This window comes from Cryptotermes secundus, unplaced genomic scaffold, assembly GCF_002891405.2.
Source record: "Cryptotermes secundus unplaced genomic scaffold, Csec_1.0 scaffold2157, whole genome shotgun sequence".
Lineage (NCBI taxonomy): Eukaryota > Metazoa > Arthropoda > Insecta > Blattodea > Kalotermitidae > Cryptotermes > Cryptotermes secundus.
In genome coordinates, this window is record NW_019740697.1 from 78,497 (window position 1) to 88,931 (window position 10,435).

The 10,435-nt window shown below is 40.1% G+C and overlaps 1 long non-coding RNA gene across 2 annotated transcripts; it reads right to left on the bottom strand.

Moving 5' to 3' along the window:
* Positions 1-6,251: 6,251 nt before the first annotated feature.
* Positions 6,252-9,992, bottom strand: LOC111872627. Of its 2 annotated transcripts, none has more exons than XR_004513928.1 (2): positions 9,955-9,992; positions 6,252-9,267 (listed from the first exon to the last, which is right to left on the bottom strand). It is a non-coding gene; the product is annotated as an uncharacterized LOC111872627 (long non-coding RNA). The 2 variants fall into 2 exon arrangements; XR_004513927.1 differs by having other exon boundaries at positions 9,951-9,976.
* Positions 9,993-10,435: the final 443 nt, after the last annotated feature.

A 10,435-nucleotide genomic window follows, 5' to 3' on the forward strand; every position in this document is an offset into this window, starting at 1 on the left:
TCAAATTCCTGTTCGGCTGGGAGTCCAAATTTGGTTTCGGCAAGTACTGGGCTGGTTCGCGGCCGGCGAGATCGCCCGTGGTCGCCCGTCGTTGGGTTTGTAGGACGGCGGCGACTCGTACCAGTTTGGTTAAATCTGTTTTTATAATTTATATTGTGTATTCAGTTTAGACTGAGCCTGTGGCCCGGCTATAATGTAGTAGTTATGTTTTCATGCAACCAAGGCAAATTGTTGCGCCAGTAAATATGGGCCATTCTGCCCGAGTTAGATGCCGCTGTGTGCGAGCATGTAAATGTGCAGTTAGTTCAGTTGTTCTGTTTAATTTCCATTGTGTTTATTAAATTCTGTTATTTGTTAATATATTGATTGCCATCATTTGTAACTAGATTTACTTCGCTGCTAGCTTGGATCCCTTACACTAACTTAGGGAGCGTGCGAGCACAGCACGAGAGCCATATGACGGATCAACGTTTCCCCCTCCGTTTGAGGAAGGGTAGACGGAGCCGAAAGGTGCCAGAGAGTGACGGCTCAAGTGGTGACACGCTGGGCGCCCGGAATGAACTCTTCACTGCCGAGCGCCTCTGGCGTTTCCCGAACGTCCGGCCCATGAAGTCGGACGCGTCTTGGAAGGGCATGCGCTTAGGAAATGGCCTGTTTTTCCACAAGCCCAGCATGCATTCTTAAGCTCGGTTTTTGCCGGTGAACCCTTGGTTTGAACCGTGGCGTTCACAAACGGCCTGGGATCACCCTCTCGCGGAAAGGACCCAGTCGTCAATCGACGCTGGTCCTCCTCCGGCTGGCTCGGTGCCGCGAGCAAGGCCCTCAAGGGACCGCAGCGAGGCTCCCAGGGGTAGAAAGGAGGGGAGGGGGCAACACCACGTGACCCAGTGCTACATGGAGGGGGGGTAGGGGATAAGTTTAAGAACCTCAATCAAGGGGCTGGAAGCCCATGACGTCATACCGGAGCCACTGCATGGCTCAGGAGGTATCATTACCCCATTTGCATCATCCAGATTAACTGTAAAGGGTGATCTGTGGACATTATGTCACCAAAAATGTTATCTGTATTTTGCTCTCACTGGACCAGAAGTCGTTTATGTTTGGTAATGGGATTAAGCCCATATTTATAATTAGACCTAAAAAGAGCATGTTAGGAACAGACACATCAGACAACCTACCCCAAATGGTCTTAACTGAAGTTCAGCAATATTTTGTGTCACGAACCTGTTTGTCTCTATACCAGTTATATTCAAAAGCTCATCATTGAAATTAATAATCTACGGGCTCTGCATATGGCAGAAGTTGAACACACACACATCACTCGGTAAGAGCTTAACCTTTAAACACCAGATTTTTTAAAAGATGGTAGCTTGAGCTGGCCAGAGTTTATTTAAGTGCCTGCTGCTAGTGCGCATTTAAATGCCTGTTCCTGTTAGGTTGCTTGCACTGTATTTGAAAATGATATATCTAATAAAATTTTTATGATAAATGAATGGAATTAAAGTTGTTATCAGCAAAGAACACAGTGTCACATTTTATAACATAAGATTTGAAAATATGTAGACAAAAAGTTATAAAACTATTTTTATTTTTTTCCTTGTGATGTTGATGCATACCATAAAAATAGTTCCAACTTCTTTACATAGTAGTTCTGCATTATAAAATCATGCCTGCTTTTATCACTTGAAATATTTTCGCATTCTCTGGTGACATAAAACAGTTGGAAGCAATAAAGTCATTTGGTCCTCTGTTTTGCAAGTTTCAATTTGTTACTCTTCAGATATTCCAGTCTTTTGACTAGAGGACAGTGAAAACATGACCTTTCAAGAAGAGCTTGACGGAATATTCATTGTTCCCTGCTTCAGTGCCAAGCCCGGCCATTGCAGCTGCAACACAATATTGTCCTGTCTATGGTTGCAACAAAATGCTTGCAACACAGCTGAGATACAGAGTGCATTCATTTTTATGTAAGTTCATAGTGAATTTGAATATTTTAGTTTTGCTTTATCATACAATGGCAGTGAAACGTCGTATGGAAGATGATGAAATTGAAAGGTAGTTCATATGGTTCATATGCAAGATATATGCCATGGGACTGATTCCTTGGGTGCTTCAAAGAGTATTACACAAAGGCGAGATTCAGTTACTTGACATGGGTGTTCAAGCCTGTATATATGAGAAGCATTCTGTATATAATGCCCCCTATTTTTTTTAATGAAAACAGATACAGAAAGCATAATAACACAGTTAAATAGAGCAAGATTTCAGTTACTTACAGTTATTTTTCTACATAATCACCACCATTCGTTATGCACTTTTGCCAGCGATGAACAAGAGCCTGTATGACGTGCCTGTAAAAGTCTGCACCAGCAGAGGCTAGCCACTTACAGCTGCAATGACAGCATCATTGCCTGGAAAATGTTGCCCACGTAGTCCATCTTTCATAGGCCCAAAGAGATGGAAGTCTGAAGTTGCTAAATTGGGGCTGTACAGTGGATGTGGTAGGACAGTCCAGCCAAACTTTGCAGGCAAAAGGTTGTCTGCTTCACTGGCCTGACTCGGGAAATGCAGGCTTTCAGCTTAGTCAGCGTCTTCTTGTAGCATTCAGAATTGACAGTCTCACCAGGCTCCAGGAAATCCAACAAAATTACACCCCGCCTATCCCAAAAGACCGTGCACATCACTTTCCCTGCTGATGGCTGTGTCCTGAACTTCTTTTTTCTTGAGGAATCCGGATGTCGCCCCTCCGTGGACTATCTTTTGGATTCCGGCTCGTAGTGGTGACACCAAATCTCATCACCGGTGATGATGCTGTCCAGAAACTTGTCACCTTCAGCCTCAGACTGGTGCAGTAGGTCCTGACAGACTTCCATTCGATGAGTTATGTGGTCCTGTGTAAGCATCCGCGGGACCCACCTGGAACAAACTTTGCAATAATCCAGCTTCCCCAACATCGTTTCCAATGCATTACAGCCGATATTAAGCCGTGCAGACAGTTCCCTGGTCGTTATCCGCTGATCTGTACAGATGAGCTGATCGAGGTGCTGTTCACTGTGAGGAGTGGCAGCTGAGCAGGAATACCCAGGGTGTGGCTTGTTGGGCACTTCAATTTCGCCACTGCTGAAACGCACTACCCACCGCCTCACTGTGCTGACATCCACTGTATCGTCACTGTACACCTTTAGCAAGCGTCGATGGATGTCAATGTGTGCAATTTGTTCGGCAGTGAGAGATTCAATAACGCATCTCTGTTTCGTATGCACCTCTATGTCAGATGCCATTTTGGTAGACTGCTCTGCTGTCGCTATCTGTCGCACGACAACCAAACTAATAGTACATTGGCGGGAAGGTTCAACCCTTACTACAACACCAACATCCAGCTCAGACATTACAGTAACACAAAAAATAGGAGGCATTATATACGGAATATGCTCTTCTCTTGATTTTATATAATTTATGCATATTTTTGGAGTGTCAGTGGAAAGTACGAGGGTCGTACTGAAAGTCATGAGCAACAATTTTTTGTAAAGTAACATGCTTTATTATGGACAAACCAAATACACCACCTCAATCTACAGTTTATTTTTCCACATAATCTCCCACCGTTCTGGGAGTTTGAAAATTCCCCTTCTGTAAAATTCCGTTCCAACCATCCGAAGACACTGACACACTGCTTTCTGATTTGCCTCCCCTGTCTCAAAACGTTGTCCATGCAGCTGATCCTTCACAGATCACGGGTGGGTGCCAGATCACGGCTATAGGAAGGGTGTGAACTTCCCACCCCATCTTTGCAATTGCTTCCAATGTGAGGTGAGCGGCGTGGGGGCGAGCGTTGTCATGCAGGATGATGATGTTTCGTCCCGGACATTTATCGTGCAATGCAGGATGGAGCTTGTGCAGCATCTGGACATAACGAGCAGCATTGAGGATTTGCCTAGGTTTCAGGAATTTGGCCAGAATAAACCCCTCTGCATCCCATAAGACTGTGCCCATCACCTTCACAGCTGATGGCACTGTCTTTGCAAATGGTGCCATTCCATACTCTGCCATTTCTTTTCAGGCTCGATATGGTGAAACCAGCTTTCGTCAACTGTCACAATACAGAGCAAAAAATCATCGCTTTCGTGTTGATATCTCTGCAGCAGTTCTGAGATGATGGCTTTTCACTGAACTTTTGTGGTCTTCGGTCAATAACCGCGGGACCCAACGAGCACAGACTTTCCTATAGCCCAAGCTTTCAATCATCTCCTGTACTGCACTGTGCCCTGTTCCAAGTTTTGGGGCTATTGTGTCCACAGTCACACACTTGTCATCTTGAATGATCTCATCCACTCTTTCCTTGTTGCATTCAGTTGAGGTTGTTCAAGGACAACCGCTCCGAGGCTCATCTTCGATGCTGGTGTTCCCATCTTTAAAATGTTTCACCCATCTTCGGACACTGCTCGCACCATGCACACACTTCCATAAGCACGCTGAAGTCTCTGGTGAATTTCTGCAGCAAGGATTTCGTCTTTCATAAGAAATTCGATGACAGCATGCTGGCAAAACGACATATGGTTGTAGGCCATATTGTTAGGAGTGATACTGGTCACATAATGCAAGCTATTGATGTCACAAGACACTCAAGGTTAACACAACAGCTGGTTCCACCTGCCACCATACTCTCTTTTGTCTGCTGTTCCCAGGTTGCATGCAAAAAAAAGTTGCTCATGACTTTCGGTATGACCTACGTACTATTTTCTTGGATGTGACATCATGTAGTCTGGTAGAAGTGTACCAGTGTTCCTTTGAAACATTGTTAATCTTATGCCAGACTGCACAGTATCATCCAGACTATTATACCCGTCATGGTCACTGCCACAAGAACCTCGAACCTCACTAGTCTCTTTATGTTCCAGAAATTCTGATTGTTTTAATTTCATATGTGTGCTATAATATTTTATTCTTGTGTTTCATTCTTGCTGATTTCTTGCATTTTATTACCAACCATTTATCTCCAAATCCTCTCCTTTGTAATTAAACAGAATGAGCATGCATTGAAGTTAAAGTGTATTACCCCTTTTGATATCAGACACCAGCGCTGCTAACAGGAATAGAGAAAGATGCTGAGAGAGAGAGATGTTTTTTTTTAGAAGTTGATATGTGCTGCGATTGCCAGTTATTACAGTTCTCGTGGGTCAGGGTAGTTTACATGGTACTGCAAAAATCAAGAGCAGTTATCAAAAATTGAGTTTTGTTTTGGTCTCAGTAATTGAAAATGTACATGATATTTTACAGCACAGTAAAATTCCAAAAGACATATACTGTACCCTACAGACTTCAGACATTTGAAGAATATTAATGAAGTTCACAAAAAGTCGTATTATCGGACTTCTGCTCTTCTGTAACATAGTTTAAAACTCTGTTCACTTCAGGTTCAAATCAGGTGTTACCCATTATTGACACTAATGATAACTAGTAGTTCAAGTCTAGATACTGATAGCCATATTCTCAAAAAGCCATCATATGAATAGAATGGGGTATTATGTAAAATATGTGTCCAATGAAATTTTACATATTTGATTCACTCCAGTAAACATAACGTAACATATTCCTACAGATTAATTTTTCTCTTCCAGATGTATAATTTCATTTGGTTTTAATTAAATCCAAATTTGAAGTATCATGAAAAGTCCAAGAATGTCTAATGAAGGTAAAATTGTCCCCATGCTCAATTAAGCATTATGCCATGAAGACATATGCGGCAGTGGAGGTATAGCTCCACCATTCTTGACCTTGACACTGGGTGAAGGTGAGTGGTCAGCTTCATGCCCTGACTGCTTTACCCCCTGGGGGAGTAACCCCTGGTACCCATTGGATAGGATGTTAGGTGGGCCTCAGCGTTGGTCTGGATTGCTACAGAGGAGAGCAATATTCTCTGCCAGGAATTGAACCTTGGCCATCTAGCCTGTAGCATGTTGCTATACTGGCTGAGCTATCTCATGAAACAAAATTATATTTCTTCAAATTTTAGTAAGGAATCTCATTATGAATATTTATCATCAAATCTATTCACTGTGACCAGTTAGTTGTCTCTGTGTACTGGCATACTCAAACAGCATTAGGAAGCAGTACTTCCATGCAGAAATTGCTGTTTGATTTGAAAAAGTAACATAATTTCCTCCTTTCATCTACAGATCTGTAAGTAAAGACATGATTTTCTTAAATATGAACAGTAGACAAACAGCTATTAAATCATGACTACTCTTTTGCCCCATTATATTATTATTGATGAACTGTTATCAGATTTAATTTCAGAGGAATACAGTTACAGTAACATGTGTTTACACATTCCAGGGAGAAGTTTTATGGACTTTGTGAGCATTCCTTTCTGTTGTTTATGGTAAAATGTTTTGCAACAACCACTTACATGATAATTGTGGAGGTACTGTGAGCAACCTATTTTAGTCATGTTAAGCATATTAAAGGATACTGTTATTTTCTTGTAACAGTTACTTGAGCCATAATTTGTAGCATATGTTTCACCCTCCAATTACAAACTGGTTTCATGTATGTTAGATTTGAGGTTCACACAGCAGGAACTATGATGCTGGTAGAAGTTAGCTGATATTTTGGAGGAACTTACTGCCTAGGTCAGAGAGTAAGCCAAGCAATGGGCATAGTTGTGCACTCCTTGCAGCTTGTTTAGCTTACTTTTCAGCTCTGAAGGTGGATGCTGTATGTCTCTCAGAAATGTCGATAAACTACCAGACTACACTACAGACACCCCCGTGTCCCAGAAGATAGTACTCTGTGATTTTATGTACATCTACACATCTTGTGAAGCCACAGTAATGTAGATGATTTAATTATCCATGGCTTTCTCCACATTGTTAATAATCTGCAAATTTTGAGCTGCAAAGTAGATTTTTAAAGTAAAAGTACAACATTTTTTTTTTGTGGTTAGCACTGTGTTCATAGTAACTGTGCTGTCAAAAGGTGTCATATTGTTCCATTTTTAGCATCTTGCAGCACCATCAGGCAGAGGAAGGTAATGTGAAATGTCTATGAAACTAGTGATAAGCTGATACAACTTCAGATGTTTGCCCTGGAATTTGAAATCTGTGAATGTATGTGTGAACTTTATGGCACTAATTTCAAAGGGAAATGTATTGGTAACAATGTTTTTAAGAGAAGAGATTTGTTACTGCAGTCAGCCAGCCAACATAATGTTCTGTAAAAATGAGATACTAGGAAATCAAAAACTGCTTGGATTTGCTTAAGAAATACAAACAGGAGCTCGTAACTGTTGAATTACCATTTCACATTTCATGGGGGAGGTGTGCAGTGTACTCCTGTCACATGATCAGGATATTGGTTTGTAAACTTTCCCAAATTTTATCTTCTCTACGTGTTTTATATAACATCTGGTTACATGTGACCAGAAGTGAAACTATATTTATGGCAGTTTTCCTGTGTGAATGGACAAAAATCACTATGATAAAAAAGATACATAACAGTTGTTCTAGTGGGGTTGAACTAGCCTCCAACTTTGTATATAGTCATCCCTATGAATGCAGTGGGCTTTATATTCCAAGAATTGTGGCAGCCAAGGCGATGAATTTACTTAATGCATCTTCAGAGTCTGCAACAGTTCATACATCTGTTTCTTCTTCATTTTTAGACTTGAGTATGTAACTTGTTGCAGTTGCCAAAGGGAGAAAGAATCTTAATATATTATTTGTTAATAAAAATATCTTCAAACAGCTTAAGTGAAATAAAATATAAGGAATGCTACTAAACTTTTAAGAGCCAAAGTAATGCCTGGCCAATTTTGTTAATATGGTCTCTCTATCCAAGACAGGATTATTTCTTATTGTTAATCATGACAGAAGTCGCATCGGTGTGTTAAAAAGTGTTAATATGACTTCACAGTGATTTGCAAAATACACTGTAAAAGTTTAGTGATGAAGTCAAATGTGATGTTTAATTAGTCCATTCACTGTCTTGTCTTAGTAATCAACCTGAGCCAAGACAGAATGGAGTCAATTTTTATTATTAAGTATTGTGAATGGCACCAGAAGTGTGTGACATTTATTATTTAAAAAAACAATGTATAATCTACATATTTAATGAGCAAATTGTGTTCTTACTTAGTGTTAACTTCTCTGGGAATATAAACGTTTTTCAGTTCTACAATCAGACCTAGATCACTGCTGAAGAAAGAGAGGTCCAATATTTTAGTCATGCTTTAATTAGATACATGATTATTTCTTTTTCCCAAGCCCAGTGTTGCCAGTTGCCATATTGACTGTCATCAATTCTTCCCCCTTGTGTGTGCATTGTGAGAATTGCTTTTATAGTGAGAAGGCCCATAGGAATATACATGTAAACTATTCTGTTTCCAAAATAAAAAGAAATTAACACTAAAATGTTAATACAAATAATTCTGATGAATTCATTGGATGTCAGTTCCAGACTGTCTTTGATCTCAGTTTTGATACATAAGAATTAAGTGTTTAAGATATATCATGCAAAGCTCACTGTTTATTAAACAAGGATGCACAAAGGATTGCAGGAAAAGCCATTATTATTAAGCTCAAAGAAAATCACATAAAAATAACAGGCAAAACTGATTTTAATAGTATGAAATATCTATATACTACACATGGTATATACAATATAGTTCATGTACACAAGAACATCGGGGAGATGATAACTATACTGTGTGCAGTAGTTTATATATAACTTGTTTAAAGTTATCATGAATTGTCATCTTAATGGTCACTTGCAAACTGCAACAACTACAATCACCAGAATTCAACAAGAAAACATTTTTTTAAGTTGGTAACAGTTTCCTCACTGAAATAAAATGCCTTGCTTTGGACACACATATTAACTGTTCTTTAGGTACCTAAAGCACCACTGTTCTTGTTCCACCAGAATCTGAAATATTAACCTTCATCTGCTCTCCCAGATGCTTCTCAAGCATGTTGCTGATATGACCATCTTCAGGTTCTGGAGGTGGCCAGATTTCATCTGGTGGTGGTATAATGTAGTTTTTACCTGCATACAGCAGTGATGACGTGATATCCTCTGGTGTCTCTTCTATATGAGAACGCTTGATTGGTGGCTCATAATCATGGTCATCCACCAGCAGATTGTTGAACCTCAGAAGTTGAGCCATATCAGATATGAACTTGGCTGCATCACCTTAATGGGAACTGCTGGAAGTCCCATCTTCTGAGACCCTAGACTCAGGGAATTCTAGCAAGTTTCTTGAATGACCTATGAACAAAAAAAGACATGTTTTAAAATTACCCTAATGAACAATATTAAATACCGACTGATGAAGCTGTGATCAATCTTTAAGTATCACCTTCAGAGAATGGGGATTTTAACTCATTAATACTGAAGAAATAGAACACTTGGTCAGCTAGACTTTGCACATGTCATCACAATAATGCAATGTATGGCCAGCATAATCATATTTCTCAGGATTACTATTACTATGTTTTTGGACTTCGTCCATTGTGTGGTATTCTAAGAAACACAAAGAACACAAAATTTCAGAAAATGAGTGTTTCCATCCTCAGATTCCAAAACAGTGTGTTCTTTAGAATACCAGATGATGGACAAGGCCCAAAAACCCACTGATCATGAGTGTTATACACCATCATCAGAATCCCTTAGTATCTACCTGTAATCTTATTTTTTATCATTTTAATAAGCTTTACTTTGTTACAACTTGTGTTTATCATCACTTTGGTGATCACCCAGATTCCAAAGCAGTGTGTTCTTTTGTAGAATACCAGATGATTGACAAAGCACAAAAACCCACTGATCCTGAGTGTTATACATCATCATCAGAATCCCCTAGTATCTACTTATAATCATATGTTTTATCATTTTCATAAGCTTCACTTTACTACAACTTGTGTGTATCATCACTTTGGTCAGCAATTACTTACTTACTTAGCGGCCTCCGTAGTCTAGGGATAACGTTCCCACCTCATGACTCAAGGTACGCAGGTTCAAACCCGGCGTATGTCGTGGAATTTTTAAGGGTGGAAAATTTCAGGGAACAAGTCCTCCGGGAGGGACTTTAAGCCATGGGTCCCATGTCGTAGATTTACGGCATGTAAAAGATCCTCATGTCTCTAGGAGACCTCTGAGCAAAATTAGGCAAAGTTTCCCACCCAAGTAGTTTCCAATGCCTCTGGTAGATGAGGGAAATATCAGGTACCGACAGCCGACCTCGTTGGCTGAATGGGGCTGATAACACGCACCAGTACTGGTAGGGTATGGCGACAGTAGAAATTAAAGGGGGACACACAGTGGACCAATAACTGGTCTAAGTGCATGGGGAAACCCACCCCCTCTAATAATAATAATAATAATTATGTAAGTAAGTATTATTATTATTATAATAATAATAATAATACTTACTTACTCA